The sequence below is a fragment of the Gorilla gorilla genome, chromosome 5 (genome assembly GCF_029281585.2).
Source record: "Gorilla gorilla gorilla isolate KB3781 chromosome 5, NHGRI_mGorGor1-v2.1_pri, whole genome shotgun sequence".
NCBI lineage: Eukaryota > Metazoa > Chordata > Mammalia > Primates > Hominidae > Gorilla > Gorilla gorilla.
In genome coordinates this window covers 151360452-151378592 of record NC_073229.2, presented here as the reverse complement: position 1 = coordinate 151378592, position 18141 = coordinate 151360452, and the positions used below count along the sequence as shown (strand labels likewise).

Here is an 18141-nt window from a genome sequence, read left to right as displayed (position 1 = left end):
TAGAGAAGGGCAAGTATTGAATTCAGATAGCAGGCCAGAGTTTGGATGTTTCTGTGATGAGTTTAGAAAAGGCCAATAGGCTATTCTTACATGTGACCTTATTTCCTATTTCAGAAAATTGCTGTAAGTAATAAGATGCCATAGGGGGAATGTAGTCAGTGGTTGGTATTTTTGAGCCTTAATTTTTGAAAGAGTAGCTAAAATCTCCATGTAGACCAAAAAGCCATATTTAAGATTTTGTTGCATACTAGTATCACATAATTGAATTGATAATTGATATTTTTAAGATTCTGAAAGTATTTTCTGTTAGTATAAACACATACAGTCTTTTACATAAACATTTCCTATGGCCTTCTGCAGACAATGTTCCAAAACATATAAAAATACAGATTCCTAGATCCCACCCTTGGAGATTATGATTCAGTGGTTCTTATGAGGGGCCCAAGAACCTGTAGTCAACAACAAGTTCACACCCCTCCCCCCCAGTTTATTTTGATGTGCAACCACATTTAAAAGCCAAAGCTGCAGAGCAACAGAAGACCCAATTTCTTCAAATATATACTCTCAAAACTTACTTCAAATTGCATGGTTGCTCCTTTGTTTCTTTCATTTTTCCTAATGAATATCAAATATGTTTTTGACTTACTGTAGCTACTAATTTTAAGGCAAGTTTTCTTAATAGATACATTTGGAATAGGCACCCAGATATAAATTAAATTAGTTGCAGGTTATCTTTTTAAAACCTGTTCAAGTTACATATATGAACTAGAAAAAATAAACATGTAAAAAATGACAAAGAGAGTGATCCTGAATTATTCTTCCTAACTTATATAGTATATATTTAAATTCCAAGTGAAAATGCAAACCATAGAACACGTTCAATATCCTTTAAACATAATGAGGTTATGAAAAAAAGAGTTGCTTTCCCTAGAATCACAACTGTAATTCACTTATTGAGAACCACTTAAATTATGAATAGCAGCTATTTTCTTGATGTTTGGATAAAATCTGTCTATAGGTCTTCATAAAAGCTGCTGCTTTGTGAATTTCTTGCAAAGTGTCACTAAGGGGAGCCATTGAGCTGTAAGTAGTTCACTTCCCAAGACAAACTAGGTTATAATTTTTACCCAAATGCTAAAAATGTATTCCACATTACAGACTGAGGACTAAATATCACGAATTCTATGACTCAAACCAATTAAATAAGTATTACATTTTTCTTTTCTTTTTATTTGGTGTGGAATGAAATTCAACCGGAAGCCCATGGCTTTATGCCTTCTATAAAGCACTCACAGTGTGAAAAAGGGGTTGATCTTATTATTTTTGAATCTGGAATTGGACCTGATTATTATGTATAGAGAATGAAAATTCCAGCTTTTGTTCTTTTTTCTTTTTTGTTTTTTGTTTTTGAGACGGAGTTTTGCTCTTTTTGCCCATGCTGTACTGCAATGGCGCAGTCTTGGCTCACTGCAACCTCCGCCTCCCAGGTTCAAGTGATTCTCTTGCCTCAGCCTCCCAAGTAGCTGGAAGTACAGGTGTGTGCCACCGTGCCTGGCTAATTTTGTATTTTTAGTAGAGATGGGGTTTGGTTTTACCATGTTGGTCAGGCTGGTCTTGAACTCCTGATATCAGGTGATTTGCTTGCCTTGGCCTCCCAAAGTGCTGGGATTACAGGTGTGAGCCACTGCGCCTGGCCTGTTATTTTAAATTAAAATATCACTGGGAAAATTTGCAAGGAAGAGGAATTGCTATAGGATGACTTTTTTCTTTTGTGGGGGCAATTATAATGTATCGTGTAGATACATATTTACAGGCCTATATTATTACCAAGTAAATTGAGAAATGTCTTTTGTTTGTTTTAATAAAATAGAAAACTTCTTCTTGCTCTAAATTTAACCTAGGAATTTACAACAAATATAGTAAAAATATCAAAGAATGAATGTCTTTTGCTTTTTGATAAATAAGCAGACAATTTCTCCACATTGAAATTTAAAGCTACCTGATCTACCTATGCTGTAGGTTACACACGAATTCTATTGCCTTTTCTATTTTAATTTTCAAGATGCTTCTGATTAATTATTCAAAGAAAAATAATTTGATACATCATTACATACTCTACTAAATGCTATTAATTTGGGATATTACTTTGAGCCCACTTTTACAAAGATAGCTCTGACCATTAAAATATACTGAGATTGAAATAACATTTTATCATCAATTTCAAAGGACCAGTTTAAGAGAGGCACTCTATTTGTATCATGCTGTTTTGGGAATTCAGAAACAAGAACATAATGATTGGAAGGCACTGAGTATAAACTTTAGGAAATGAAAGCAGATAAACCCAAACTTCTTAACATGGCCCTCAGGGTCCTTGTCCACTGTGATATGACCCCTGCTTACTTATCTACTTTGCTGGCCTCACACTTGTCTTTTTAGTCACCCCTGCACTTGTCCCACCATAACGTTTACTGATCCCATATATTGGATACATTTATCTAGAATGCAGTTTCTAGATCCCTTGCCCTAACTCAGACTTACTGTTGAATTCTCTGGCCTTCAGGGAAACCTTCCTCACTCTCCTAACCTCTTCCTAGGCTAGACTATTTACATTTCTCCTCTCTGTGTTCTCAGCTCCCAATTAGGACCTTGTTGCAGATCAAGGTGAAGATGACCTGGATAGTTTGTTTTTAAAAATAGTAAGAATAATTATAACTAAAATTCAACACACACTTTTATTAGGTTGGTGCAAAATAATTGTGGTTTGTGCCATTACTTTTAATATGTACCAGGCCAACTTCTAAGTAGGAGTATGGAGCCTAGAAGCTCTATTCAACCCCTGTTCTACAGATGAGGATAAGGAGGGTTCCTAACCACAGCACCCTTCTGCCTCCACATTATTTCTCAATAGAGCACAATGTGACATGCCATCCTTGTTTATGTCACTTCAGCTACTGAGGCAAGGAAAGAGCCCAGCTGTGGACTAACTGTTTAAAAGAGAGGAGTTTTATAAAAATCAAGATTTGGAGTGTACTTTCTTAATCTCTTGAAATTTGAATTTGCTGGGCAAGAAAAAGCTGCTTATCAGAAATTAACTCGGAACTTAATAGCATTTGGAATAAACTTTTTGAGTCAGCACCATTCAGCACTATCTCATTCTCTATTCTCTTTCTTTTTATTTTTGCTACAAGCCTATATTTTAGTATTTCCACTCCCCCAACATATAGAGGTATGATATATATATATGTAACTTGAAAATTATACATCATTTATATCTAATTTAGAAATAATTTTCCATTAGACTACTACCGTTACATTTTTGAAGCTTTAATGAAATTATCACATATTTTCATATTTTGTTATACTTAATACTAAAAAAGAGAAAGAAAAATTATATAGCTTTAAAATTTTAAAATGCTACTTGAGGTTTGAATGCAGTCCTATTATAAATCATTTCACCTTATAGCAGACATCATAAATATCAGTAATCACAACTTTTTAGAATATATATTTTCATAGTCTGCTTTAAGCATAATAAACTCTCTTTTGTCTAATTAAATACCTTCCTTACAAATGGACCATTGCCGATAGGCCTTTACAAATTTTTTTCTCCGTTGTTTAAATAATTTTATTATCCACTAAAGATTCAGAATCTGAAATTTTGAATGTTGGCTCAATGTCGTGACAGAGGTTTCCATAACCCTTCCATTCAAGCTAACTCCATTCCACCTCATTGTTTCTGCTGCCTGGAACCCCAGCCTGGAATCCTTGCTTCCATTTAAAAGGGCCATTAGCTGGAGTCCAAAAGAAACTATTAAAGGCATTGGGTATTGCATACTAGGATGCCTTCCTGTTCTATGTTAAAAGAACAGTTAAAAGTGATCAGGGGAGAAAGTACCCAAAGATTTTTTAAAATATTGGCAATGTTTACGAATTTTACTCATTATAAAAGTAAAGGATATTCTGAATTTTATTGTATAATATTTTAAGAGCTAGCAGGGTATTATAATTTATATTAAATATTTTAGATTTTGCATTCTTTTGTATGGGTTTATTTTTCTTGTATCAACTGCTTTTTGGTTAAAAGTTCATTTACAATAAGTAATTTTTTATTCAGAGCAGAAGTTCTTATCTTGACTTTGAAATCCTATCACCTTAGGATAGATCATAAAACTCTTGGAAAGTAAATCAGATACACTGACTTACATGTAGACAATTTCTTGATCTAAGCATATTTGCATAACACATTTTGAATTAGATCTTGGGTTTTAAATAATTGTATCTATTAAATAAGCATGTAAATTTATTCTCATTCTTACTTGTTATCAAAGGGTATGTTGGTAAATTTCATCTATTAAGCACTGTCAAATATTATTCATTACTTTTGCCGTGAAATTCATGACTAGCTGGTTGGATGAATATTATTGTTCCCTTAAAAAAATGACCCTGAATAGGATACTTTGGTTGTTTTATATAATGTTTATGAGCTTATAATATGGGAATTTTATTACCTATCTTCAGAAATTTAGTCAGTGGGGTGTCCTAACGCTAATATTTCAAAGACCATTAAAGCCTGCCTAACAACATTGTCGTGTTATATCTCAAATTTTCAATTTGGACCTAGTCCTCTCAAAATATTAGTGACTATCTCAAAAACGAATTGATGTGTTCATCTTTTTTTTGTAACACTCGTGCTCTACCCTGCCCCCATCTCACCACCATGCCCGCTGGCGCCCCCTGCTGCTTCAGCCACCATCTTCCATCTCAAGCTGGAGAATATGCGTGAGTCTATGGAACTTATTAAATATTTCTTTCATATTACCCTTTAAAAAGTTCTCTCAGAAATTTAAATATTTAAAAAAGTGGAACAGCCTCTTTGAAAAATTTCTGTTATACACACATTGCCAGACTGAAAGTACATAAATAGTATTACCTAGAGGTCTTCCTATAAAATTATTTTAAATCAGAATACACAATTATAATTCAGACCATCTATCCAGTGATTCTTTTAAGAAATCTGGAAAAATTATTTCTTTAGTACTTGAATATCATTAATTTTTAAACAACTTTTCACATTATTTGCGATAAATTAGTTTGCCTAACGTGCCAATTTAAAATTTAAATGTAACAATGTTATTTAATATATCTGTAATCAATGACTAAAGTACTGCCTTTGGTACAGATTGCTTTAAAAATATGAATTTTCAAAATAATTTTTTCCTAGTAAATTTTTATTTTCTTGCTGTAGATCTTTTTGAGTTGACTCTCATGTTTCCCCAGCCCCAATAACACATATTCCAGTAACACAGTAAAGAACACTTACATGTGTTGACTTATCTAATTCATTTGCTTCAGAAAATCAGGAACCACAGCTGTATTATCCATCTTTCATTCTCAAAATTAATGGTTTCTATTTCTATTTTCTCTTTACATATTCCTCTCATGACTGAGCATAGTGAAAGTTAGCTTTTATGTAGAGTTTAAAATAAAACTTGTATTTGAATTTTCCCTATTTTTCTTTAGTTAAATGTGTAGGCTCACAGCTCATTCATTTGTGCTTAAAATACATGTTCTGGAATCAGTATATGATAAATATTCACCAAATGCCTTTTATTTTTTCTAAGAATCACTAAGGCAAAATCACTGTCTTCATCTTTGATGGAATATAACTTTCCAATTAACAGAAAAGTCCTTCATTTCAAAAGGCTGAGCAGAATGCTACTTGAAAATTTATTCCAGCTGGTTAAATTAAAGAATTGAAAGAATTCCAAAGAAAGAATATTCTCTGGGCATTTATCATTTGATTTTTATTTGGATAAATTTCCATTTGTTCTAAGAGCTTGTCTTAGAATTTTGTTCTTTTGAGACAGAAACAGAAGAAGTGTTGATAGCCACATTTGGCACTGCTATACTCATTCCCTTACCCAAATTGTCTACTGGGTTGTATGGACAGGAGCGGATGGCCTCATACTTGCTGACATGTTTGCTGTGATTGATGATACAAGAAATCTTGATAGTATTCTACTCTTTCATCATGTTATGCACTAGTTGACTGTGCTGTCTAATTCTCATTCTAACACAGCCCACTATGTCTTTCTCTGAAGCTTTTTATTGGTCTATGGGGAAAAATGTACCTTTAATCTGGAATTGCATCATGTGTGGAAAAATGACTACCCAGTTTCTTATTTGTGCTGCTCCATGTATCATGTGTTTCACTCCATGCAATTTTAGCTACAGATAATATACATGTTTATAGTGATGGTTTAATGTTTTCAGCTATTTATTAACTACATATGTAAAGATGATTTTCATGCATCTTCAAATACGTTCTTAAATGGTTTCACTATGCTTCAGGATCTTACTCATTCTTCTTTTGTTGCAGATTTTGCTTCAAACTACTGGTTTCTTAACTAGTTTGAAAAACATAGAAAACCCCACTCAACCTCTACTACATTAAAATTTGTGATAAACTTTACCCATAATATATGATAAGGGGAGTATTTCACCTATAGCAGGTAATGCAGATTGTTCTAGGTACTTTTTCTCCCATTCTATTTGTTGAAGCAATTGTTCTTAATCAGAAATACTTTCAACATCCATTTCCACAATCATCAAGATAGGTCCTTGTAATTACTTCATCAATAGTGGTTACATATAGGACTTGGAGGGGAATACAACTGATTTAATCATCTTTAAAATTTGTTTGGAGGTTAAATGTTAACTAATCTAGAAATATCCACCCTGTAATTTAGCAAGATTAGTAAGATTTTACTGTACCTATTTTACAGCTTTTCAGTGTGCTTTCTCTATCATTATTGATGAGGGTAGGTTTAGAAGTATAGACCTGGGCAACAAATGTGTATGTATGTTTGTGTGTGTATATATTTTTTATATATAAATGTATATGCACATATTTATTTATAGGTCCCTTTCCACCACTGATGGAAAAGTTCTATTTTTTGGGTGAATTTTAAGTATCAATTCCAAGACAGCCTGTTTTCCAATGTAATTTTTAATGATTCTGAAAAGAGTGTCATCCTTTCACAAGAGCTCTTTAGAAATTTAAATCTTTAAATTTAGTGATTTCTGTAACTTATATGACTTTTAACTTTTTCTTATCAACCATATTTTCCATGTAGCATATTAAGACTTGTACCCTATCTACTTTTTCTCTTCACAAACTTTCAGAATGTCCTGAGGAAAATAGAATATGGCTTTCTAATAAGCATCTGATTAATGCAGAAGAAATCAAATAATTACTTTCATTCTTTGGATAGTCAACCTCCTATGCATAGACTTTCCCTCCCAACATTAACGTTATCATTAGTAGATTTCACTCCTCTTCCTTTGCTACTAACTAGTGTGTTTCCTTCTATTGTTTGATTGGGTCCCTATGTGCAACCCAGTATATTATCTACTAATTTTAATTGATATTTCTAGGCCCTTTTGCAATTTGTCAAGGTGATATTGAATTTTGTTTCCAGTTTTCATAATATTAGGAAGAACAATTAATGTAGTAACAACTACAAATATAAAGAACTTACTCTTTATAGAAATTCAACCTTAATTTTTATTTACCTATCAAAGTATTGAAAAGGAAATGCAATTCACAGGACTGATTATTTTGGAGTAGGGTGGTTATATGGTTTGCCTGCTTCCCTACCCAAATCTCACCTTGAATTATAGTTCCTATAATCCCCATGTGTGGTGGGATGGACCCAGTGGGAGGTAATTGAATTCCAGGGGTGGTTACCCTCATGCTGTTCTCGTAATAGTGAGTGAGTTCTCATGAGATTTGATGGTTTTATAAGGGGCTTTTCCCCCTTTTGCTTGGCACTTCTCTTCCTTCCACCATATGAAGGATGCATTTGCTTCCCTTTCCATCATGATTGTAAGTTTCTTGAGGCCATGCTGAACTGTGAGTCAATTAAACCTGTTTCCTTTATAAAGTACCCAGTCTCGGTTATGTCTTTATTAATAGTGTGAGAATGCACTAATACAGGTGGGGTGGATAGTATTGGGAGATTCTAGCAGTGATTCCCTGATTTATTTGCATAATTTTGTGCACAGGGGGAGACATGTAAGGCCGATATTCCTGGTATATTAGTAAGCACTGCTACTATTGCTCTAAAGGCTGTGGTAGCTCCTTTCTCTTTGGCAAGAGCCTGAGAACAGTAGTGAGTCTATAAATATTCGTTGAATGAATTAAATGAAAAAGATAAATATTGTTCCCTTTTCTTGATTTCATGGCTGTGACTTAATTCGAGTTAAGAGTTGGAGAAGGACAGGCATAGACAGAGATGCTTTGGTGTTACTCTCTCATATGCGGGCATGCTGTGATTACCCAGTGTCCCAAACAACCTGTCTTAATAAGTCCCACTTATTATAGAGTACTCAGCCAGTTAGCTACTTCTGTTCCAATATCAGCTTCAAGAGATTACAGTGAACTCCAGAGAGCTATATCATGTTTTCAGGAATATCATTTTGACTTGTCATGCTTGGTCCTTTGGGCCAAGTCAATGATGAATAACTAGAGTATCCCTAAAGCTGTTTCAAGAAATGGCATTAGGAATTCCAGGTTGGAACAGAGAAGTTAGAAAGAATTCCATTCTCTTGTTTCCAGAAAGCATTTGAGTTCTAGGACAGTTTTAGTGATTTGAAGACTTCAAAGTTTCCCTGAGGTTGGGAGTGTGGATCAGAGTCCATCTCTCAGCCCAAAGCTGGAAAACAGTGGTCTACCAAAAAGTTTTTGCGATTGTTTGGAGAAAAAGAGGTGGTCAGGAAGAGGAACAAATAACAAGAGAAATAGAGGAAGAGAGGGAAGCACTTGGGATGGTTGTCAAAAGTTGAAAGATGACAAAACAACCTTGTCTTCCTTAATTATCTTCTATAGCAAGCATAAATGATGCTTTATTTGGTGGAGTTGAGAATGTAGTCTTCCTTTAAAGTCATGAAATATGATTCTAGCCCATCTTGCCTGATCTTGGGGCTTTTGTATCCTCTTTTGAAGTGGCACTACACAGTCTCAGAAGCCTGACTTCCCCTTGAGTTTCGAATAACTGTGGCTTTTGTTGTAATCCATTGAATTTTTCTTTCAGTGGAATGCCACCAAAATGGACCATTGGGTAGTATGATGAAACTTTCCATTTAAGAGGGTGTAGCAAGGACAGCAGATGTTATGTGCAATGCAATTAATGGGAAGAGAAAGTCTCAGGAAAGGCTTAAGCAAATGAGCTGAAAATTAAAGGAAATGTGACAATTCCTGAAAGAATGAACACTGTCTTACTCAATCTCAAAGAACACTGTCTTAATCTCTAAAATAAATATTTCTCATTTAATTGAAGTATTTAAGAATGAAATAAAGTGACCCTGGAAAAAAGAAGGCCAGATGAAATAGATAGAAAAAAAGTTTTAAAGGGGTAAAGAGCTTGAAATAGCCCATATGTTTGGTTTTTATTTTCTGAGCAAAGTAAACTTCATATATACCTTAAGACCTAGTTAAGGTAATGCTATAGTTTAGATATTTGACCCTGCAAATGTCATATTGAAATTTGAGCACAAATGTTTGGGGTGGGGCCAAATGGGAGGTGTTTGGGAGTCATTGGAGTGGGTCCCTCATGAATGACTTGGTGCCATTCTCATGGTAATGAGTGAGTTCTCACTCTATATTAGTTCCTAGGAGAGTTTCCCAGAGAGCTGCTTGTTAAAAAGAGCCTGGCACCTTCTCTGTCTCTCCATTCTCTCACACACTCTCTCTTTTCTTCTCTAGTCATATGATCTGCACGTGCCAGTTCCCCTTTTCCTTCTGTCATGAGTGGAAGCAGCCTGAGGCTCTCACCAGAGTCAGATACTGGTGCCATGCTTCTTATACAGCCTGCAGAACTGTTAGCCAAATAAACCTCTTTTTTGAATGAATTACCCAGCCTTAGGTATTCTGTTATAGCAATACAAAAATGGACTGAGACAGGTAGAAACAGGGATACGTGATCAATGACCGTATATAAGCCATTCCCTTATATCCAGAGAATATTTAGGAGAAAGAGTAGTAGTCAGGAAGTGACTTCAAATATTGGGGAGTGAAAATACTGAAGGAAAGCAGAAGTAAGGTTGGCTTACTTGTTTATCTGTTATGCCAGAATTTGGGGAGAGGAAGGTGAATCCCTTTTTTGTCCATTACATCTTGCCCACCCTTAATCAAGCACACTTTTGGATCCTGCAAGGTCTGCTGGAACTTTTAAACTGCAGAGGATTTAAGGAGTTAAGCACAAAATGTCTCTGAGGAAGCCTTCCCTGAGTATGAATGGGTCTGGGTGTGGGTGTGTGAATCAACCCTAACAAACTGAAAACAATACCGGGTGATTTCTAAAAATTAGCAACTCTTTTCAGGCATCACTGAATAACCTCACAAATGATTTGCACTACTGCTAACAACACCTGGTAAGCAGTTGTATTATCTATGTATGATAATATATTTAACATATTTATATATGGGGTACTGTATTTATATATTTTACTGTACTAGTTGTTAAGTATCTTGAAGATCACCCCTTACCTAGATACATCCTTCAAGATACATTTTAAAGGCTGCTTCTCTATTAATTCTTCCCTGATCTTCTCCAGCAGGTGAGGAGGGATGCGGTAATGTATAGCTGCTATGACCTTGGGCTTTGAAGTTAGAAAGATCTGAGTTTGATTTTCTGCCAAGCTATTTAGTCATAGTCTATCTTTGGGGGATATTACTTAAACTCTCAGGACCTCATCTTTTAAAATGTTTGCTTAAAAAAAGTGGGGCATTAAATTTTAAATATCTGAAATAGGTATCAGGAAACGTGCATTTTAAACTTGGCTATATTACTCATCAGCAATATGACCTTAAGTAAAGCACTTTCTGTGCTTTGTTTGCCTCATTTATAAAATAGAATCAATAATTCCTACTATTCTCATTATTTGGGGTAGGTATGAGAAACAAACGATATGTAAGTAGTTGAAAATGAAAAGAATTCTAAAATTATAATCCCTAAAATAAAAATAATTAGTAACGATAATAAATGGTCTCTATGAAACTATAAAACAGCTGAGTGAATCAACTCACCTTTAAAAATAGAACAGCCTTAATCTGGTTTGGGTAAAATCTGAGGAGCACTTAATTCCTTTAAGATGTTTGATGAAAGTTGTTAACCCACTCAAGGCCATCTGCCTTACTTCTTGCATATCTCTCAAATGTGTCATTCCTTCTTTATCCTCATTCAGTTCAAACCTCTGTCACCTCTAGAACCTCTAGAATGATTTTTGCAAAGATCTGCTGGTTTGTTTTGTTTTGTTTTGTTTTCTTCCAGATATTTTCCACTTTGCTGTCAGGTTACCTTCTTATAGTGCAGAGGGCTGGTCTTTTATTCCTGTTGGTTTTTTGTTTGTTTTTAAATCTGCCCAGTGCCTGTACTCCCAAAGTTCTTGGCATGGTTTAGAAGGCCCTTCTGAATCTGACTCTTGGTTATGTTATTGAACAGCACCTCCTTCCCTAATTTGCCTTTGCTCAGTCACACTACATCGTTCACTATAATTTGATCACATCATGCTCTTTCTTGCTTTTGTGATTTTATTGATGCTGCTTCTCAATGGAAAGTTCCTCTCCTTCTCTTTAGCTGGAAAATTCTACTTGGCCTTTAAGAGCCAATAATAATTTATCTCCTCTATTTCCAGAGGACACATCTGTCAATTTTGCATGTATTTGTTTACAACCAATTCTCCCATGAAATTATGAACTTCCAAAGGAGGCTCATACATATTTGCATATCTTTGTTATTTTCACTTCTAGCATCTAGCTAATCAGCTGACCTTGAGATGCAGAGATTATCTGGAATTATCCAGATTGGTCCATTTAATTACATGAGTCCTTAAAAGTGGAAAGTGGAAGAAGAGGCAGAAGAGTGTGTCAGAGAGATGCTGTGTGAAAAGGACTCAACCTGCCACTTGAGGCTTTGAGGCTGGAGAAAGGGGCCATGAACCAAGGATTGTGAGCAGCCTGTAAAACCTGGAAAAGACAAGTAAGTGGATTCTACCCTAGAGTTGCCAAAAAGGAACACAGCCTTACTGATGCCTTGATTTTAGCATGGTAAAACTTGTGTCAACCTTCTCACCTACAGAATTGTAAGATAATAAATTTGTGTCATTTAGGACACTAAGTTTTTGGTAATTTATGATGACAGCAACAGAAAACAAATACAAACCCAATTTTGTAATTGTTTTCTTATATTTCAGTTCACATGTCCAAAACAGTTTTAAAGACCCTCATCACACTATTCAAATGTTCTAGAGTAAACTAAATGAGATCGTTTTGGTTATGAGCAGCATCTAATTTGTCTACACAGAATATTAGCACATAAGAGCCTTAATTTCCTTTTTGAAAACTTTGTTCCAGCAAATTTGGATAAGGTGAATTTATTGATAAGATGCAAACTAATAAATCAAAGGAAGCGGAGCATCAGAAAGAAACCACATTCTAATTTTTATTACAAGTTTATACCTCTACTCTCAATCTAATTCTCTACTCTCAATCTAATTCTTGTAAGAAGCAAAAATTTCCTTTTCCTAAAAATGATCTGATAGATTATTAGCTGAATTATGAGAAAGGTATTATGGTATGCTTGGGTATTCTCCACTGTGTTTTTACATATATGGTTGGTATATTTTTCTGTCAATTTGTGAACAAGAATTCTTATTAAGCAGAAATTCATCTGGACTATATCATCTGCAAGATCAACTTTAAGACAAATGAAAGAATGTGAAAACAGGGACATTCTTTAAGAATGAAATTATGTCTTCCTCCATGCACCCACATCACTGTGGTTACAGAACTTTGGGGAATTTATTCCCATGTTTTCTCTCCTCTGGGTGTTCACTGCTTCAGTTCTTCCTATCAGAACCTCCTGAGGTCAGAAAGTTTTGCCCTTTTCAGAGACTTTCTTTGGCTGGTAAAGCCCTCTGAGCTAACCAGAAATCAAAATGGGATGCTGTATTATGTCAGAACTGTGTGTTTAGTCTGCTTTCCTAGAAATAATCAAGAAAAGTTATATGTGAGAAGACACAGATGGTCCTTTCTCAGCAATATTTTCATATTTTTGATGTATAATATAAAAATATAGTTCATATCTAGAACAATATATTTTATATACACATATTTTTATTGATTCCATTTAGAAAAGTTCACAAAACGTGTGTGTGTTTGTGTTTGTGTGTGTATAATGTAATACAAAGCAATAAATGTTATATCATGTTGGCCCTTAACCCAGCATGTTTTTCTTTGAAAATTCACAGAAATTGATATTCTATTTCTGACTTATTACTGAGCATATTTATAGCATGGGGAATATTTTTATTTGCCAGATTACAAATCATTTTAGGAGAATCTTTGAAGGGATACCTAAAACCATTTTGCACCAATATTAATCATTTTTTAACCTGACTTTTATTTTTATAATTATATAAAAAATAGGACTCAAAGCTGCTTCAAGACACATATTCTGTTATGAGTTTGGTAATTAAGAAGTTTATGTGTAGAACTTAGAGAATCTCAAGGAGTTGTCTGTGATACTATTAGCTGTTGTCCAGCCAAATAATACAATATGTTTCCCCTTGCCAACTATAATATATAATCTACTATTTAAAAGTGTATACAGTGAAATATAATTAGTTAACATTTCAATATTTAAATTCAAGATGACTAGTAAAGGATCTCTCATATACAGCACAGTCCTAGACATGCAGCTAAATGTACCTATTAATATTCAATGAATACCATGCTCATTTCATGCTCATTTGTATTTCAGGAATGACTCAAAAAAGGACTGTGTTCCACTGATTATGAGACTAATACTAATGTGACAAAAGTTATTTCACCATTCTCTTTTTGTAAAAAAAAAAAAACAAGAAAACTATAATAACACAAACAAAACTTTAAGACCACTATTTGGCTCTCTCTGACTCCCTTCCCTGAAGAGCATTTACAACTGACTTTTGAGGAAAAACAAACACATTCATAAAAAAAAAACTGGCTTCTTGCAAGTCCTTTTCTCCTTTGTCTTCCAACTCTTTTACTCAAGCTATAAAAATAAAGTAAACAAATATTTTCAATTTACCTATTTTAAAACTTCTATTCTTGTTTTACCATTTCAGTTTTTCACTCTGCTCTTATTCATTCCTATAGTTTGGGACATACTATGCTTATACCTTATCATTAATTCTAATAGCATACAAAATTAAGTCTTATGATCAGCACTTATTACTGGCATGGAGCATCTGGTGCTAATCTCAAATTGATTCCAGATTACATTGCAATCCTGTTGTCTTCCCAACAGGGCAATACCCTTTGCTGTCTCAGGGTCAAACATGCAACTCCTGCCTGCTTGTATGGCCAGCTGGGTTCAAGAAGGAAGGAACCTCATTGTTGACAGTTACCAGATGAATGTGCCCCTTCTGTACAGCTAAGAAATGGAATAGACATTGGTGAGTGTTGGATACAGTTTACAAGCTTGAAATGCTGGGAATTCACATTTGTGATACTTAAGCAGATTTTAGTCTCACTGGCTTATTCCCAAGAATTGGGTAACATGTTATAGTTTTTGATGATTTGTTGGTTATTTGTTATTCTTTGAAATTCCCAAGGAATGAGCAAAATATCCAGCGGGAATATTGATGTGAGCAATAGACTTAGCAGTCTCTTTCATGGGCCATCAGCTGTGGCACTTCACATCATAAACTCCAAAGGCAGGCTAATCGTGGGTCAAAATTCACCCTAGTTGGAGGAAGTCCTCGCAATAAGGAACGACCAAGTTCAAAATTATTCTTGGTTTAAAATACAAGGTTTAGGAATCTCAATAAGGTGAAGGAAAAAACAAGTTGTGTTTACTAGAAATAAAAATTTGCTGCCACAGGGAATTGAAGGATTATCAAGCAAGGGTATAAAGATTCAGCTTCAAGGAATGACAGCCAAACATTTTCCTCAATATTTTGCAACAGGTATCAGGTACCTGAGTTAAGTGAAGATGAACTTTGACTTTTATTTGAATTTAAATAATTATAAAACCCTGGAGTAGAATATGTCTTCCTTAAAGTGTATCTTGAGCTTTTTCATTGTTCAAACCCTGGATTATTATACATTCATCCTAAATTACTTTCTGTTGACACATAAAATGAAGTGTCATGTTGTTTTCCTAGACATGAAAACCCACTGTAGTTTTTTAAAAGCTTATTCTTTGTATTTGTTTGACCGTATCAAAAATAGTCATGGAAAATAGCTGACCTAACCAAGCGGAATTTTAGGACCCAAAGAAACCAGTAGTAAGGAATGAGTGTTTTAGGTCTATTAAAAAAAAAATTAAATAAATAAAAAGGAAATAACAAGTTCCTTGATGTTGGAGCCCCAGCTCCTTTTGTTACGAGCTTGTATTTGGCTTCCTTTTCTGCTTAGTCATTGCTTTAACTCCCACTCTGAGATTAATTGCATGACCTCTGGAGATGAATGATCTTTTACTTAATCTTAGTCAATGCAATCTGGACAACCTCAGGTTTGGTGAGGCTCCTCTTGGGTGGTTTTCATTTGTTTTAGAACATTAAAGTATCTCATAAATCTATATTTATTATATTGGTGAGTAATCTACTGTAATTAAATATGAAATGCTGAAGACAATGTTACAGTAACATTGGGGTCAAAAACCCCTTTTTATGGTGATTCCATGGCTACAAAAATACTCCGGAATTTACTTTTGTCTTTATGTCTGGATCTGCTTAACATTACAGAGCATCCAAAGGCACATCATTTTCAAATGGTCACTTTCTAAGTGTTTTAAAATAATAGTGATTTTTAAAAGGGTAAATACACAATTCTTATAAGAAAACAATTTAAGATGAATCTTAGAATTTGGCTAACAATACCCTTATTCAATATAATGTGTCCACATTTACTGGTATTAGAAAATTAGGTGAACGAGTCTTAAATAATCCAGTCTTTAAGAATATCCAGGTTTGATATCAGATCTCTTCTTACTAGTTTTCAGGATGAGACCAGTCTTAAGATGCAGAAATGAGGCCGAGTAACAACAAAATCAGTTTAAGGCCATCAATTTGTAATTTATGAGTTAGAAGGAACTGTCACAACTGTGCTAAAATTGGCCTCTGCAATGTTGACAGGGAGAAAAAGGATTTCTTAAGCAAATTAATATTGAAGCAAACTATGATTTTTAGATGCATTTAAATGATCCAAAAGTATAAAGTTTTCCAGTACTTCATGCTCATATACGAACAAAATTGATATTACCAGGTAGTATTATTTGATAACTGAAGTAGTCACCTACCCAATTTCCACTTGGTGGTGGTAGATTAACCATATGCCACCATGAAGAAGGTAACACAACTGCATGTTTTTCAAACATGTTCTGTAATTGAAACTAGCAAAGCTCTTACTTACTGGTTTTCAATATTCCACAAGATGCTGAATATTGAAACACAAACTAAGTAACATGCTTTGGGACTTTATATTCAATAAAGGAATTCTATTTTCTAAGTTAGACAAATAACCAAAATAAAACAAATGGGCAAACTTAAGACAGACAAAAGGGCAAATACAGGAAAAAATATAAATGAATATTTTTAATTTGGGAAAATGTATACATTAGGAGACAAATGAATTATTGAATGTAAAGAGAATGAGCATTGAAAGCTTTTGAGAAGCTGGGGAAAATCATCTTTTTGCATTGAAGTAAGGTTGAAAATCTATTCACTAAGAAGTCTTAAAATCAAATAAATTTTCATGCATCTATGCTTAAAGTCAGGGATATAAATGAAAGAAGTCTAAGAGTTCCTCACTCATACGATTCCATGGTTAGTTTAAAGTTTAAGATAAAGCTGCCCAAGGGTAGAAAGCTTCTTCATCAACCTAAACACTCTTTCTGTCAGACTTCCCTTTGAACTGCCCTAAGAAAACTTTCCTGGGTACTTCAAATGAAAATCTCTTATATCACTGAAAAGAAACACAAATAGACCATAAAATACTTTAAAAAAATGTGTTGGTGACTATGTTCAGTTCTATGACTCCATACAATTACTTTCAATTATTTTATTATTGAAGTGTTAAATAATTGTGTAGCACACATACACTTAAATCTTTGAGGAAAACAGAGTAAGACTAGTTCCATTCTAGTGGCTCTAGAGAATATGGTGGCAGGGAGGTCAACCTGAAAAATTATAGTCCTCATCTTCCCATAGGACAATGGTAACAAAATAAAAGCTAGCACAGAAGCAGTTTCTTAATGTATCTATTACTCTGATTTTAAAAACATGTTTCTTTTGCTTTCTTCATACTTCTTAGTCCTCTGATCAGAACATATCCACCATTTCAAAATTATGCTAAATGAAGTGTTTGTAAAAATACTCAGGCAATGCTAAAATGCAAACACAAATTTGTTCGTTTTTCTATTAGGCCAACCTTGAATTTGCAAATCTCTAATTATGTTGCAAGTGCCTTAGAAGGCTTAATAGACTGCTGGTAGGTTTTACCACGTCTTAATTCTGAAAATCTGTATACAATTTAAAGGAAACATATCCATGTGTTCCTGACTAATTTGCCATTAAGCTTATTTTGTGAGCTCAATTTCATGCCTAAAAAGTATTTCAAAGCCTCTTTAAATTTTTAAGCCTTTGCCACGAGCAAGGTGTATCACAAACACACATGCTATTAGAAATGCACTGATGTTTGACAACCCAACTAAACTGTAAATAGGTATCAAATAATACTGCTAAAGGAAATCAATGCTCCCTTATTTTTATAAAGAAATAGCTTAACGCCCTCTGTGCGCCCACATGAATGAGCACGCTGTGCAATTTTCATGTTAGAATGAAACTCTTATTCGGTTAACAGCCAATTCCCCTTGCTTCCAAAGTTAAACTACAATATTCTAGGAGAAATTCTGTACCATTCCCTAGTCTCAATCTCACGTGCCTTCAGCAGATGTCTACAGCAATTGGGAGCAGCATGTATTTTTCCATATGGTTGTGTGTTCCCAAAGAACAAACCCAAAGTCATGCTGCATCTGCTTTCCTCGCACATGCACGTTGTGTTCCCTCTTGGAACTCTACCCACTTACAGCTTGC

At 34.4% G+C, this 18141-nt stretch overlaps 1 protein-coding gene across 3 annotated transcripts in view; it reads right to left on the bottom strand.

Annotated features, from left to right (window-relative positions):
- RSPO3 (R-spondin 3) overlaps nt 1-18141 on the bottom strand; it is a 79352-nt gene that overhangs the window by 5213 nt on the left and 55998 nt on the right. The window lies entirely within an intron of this gene.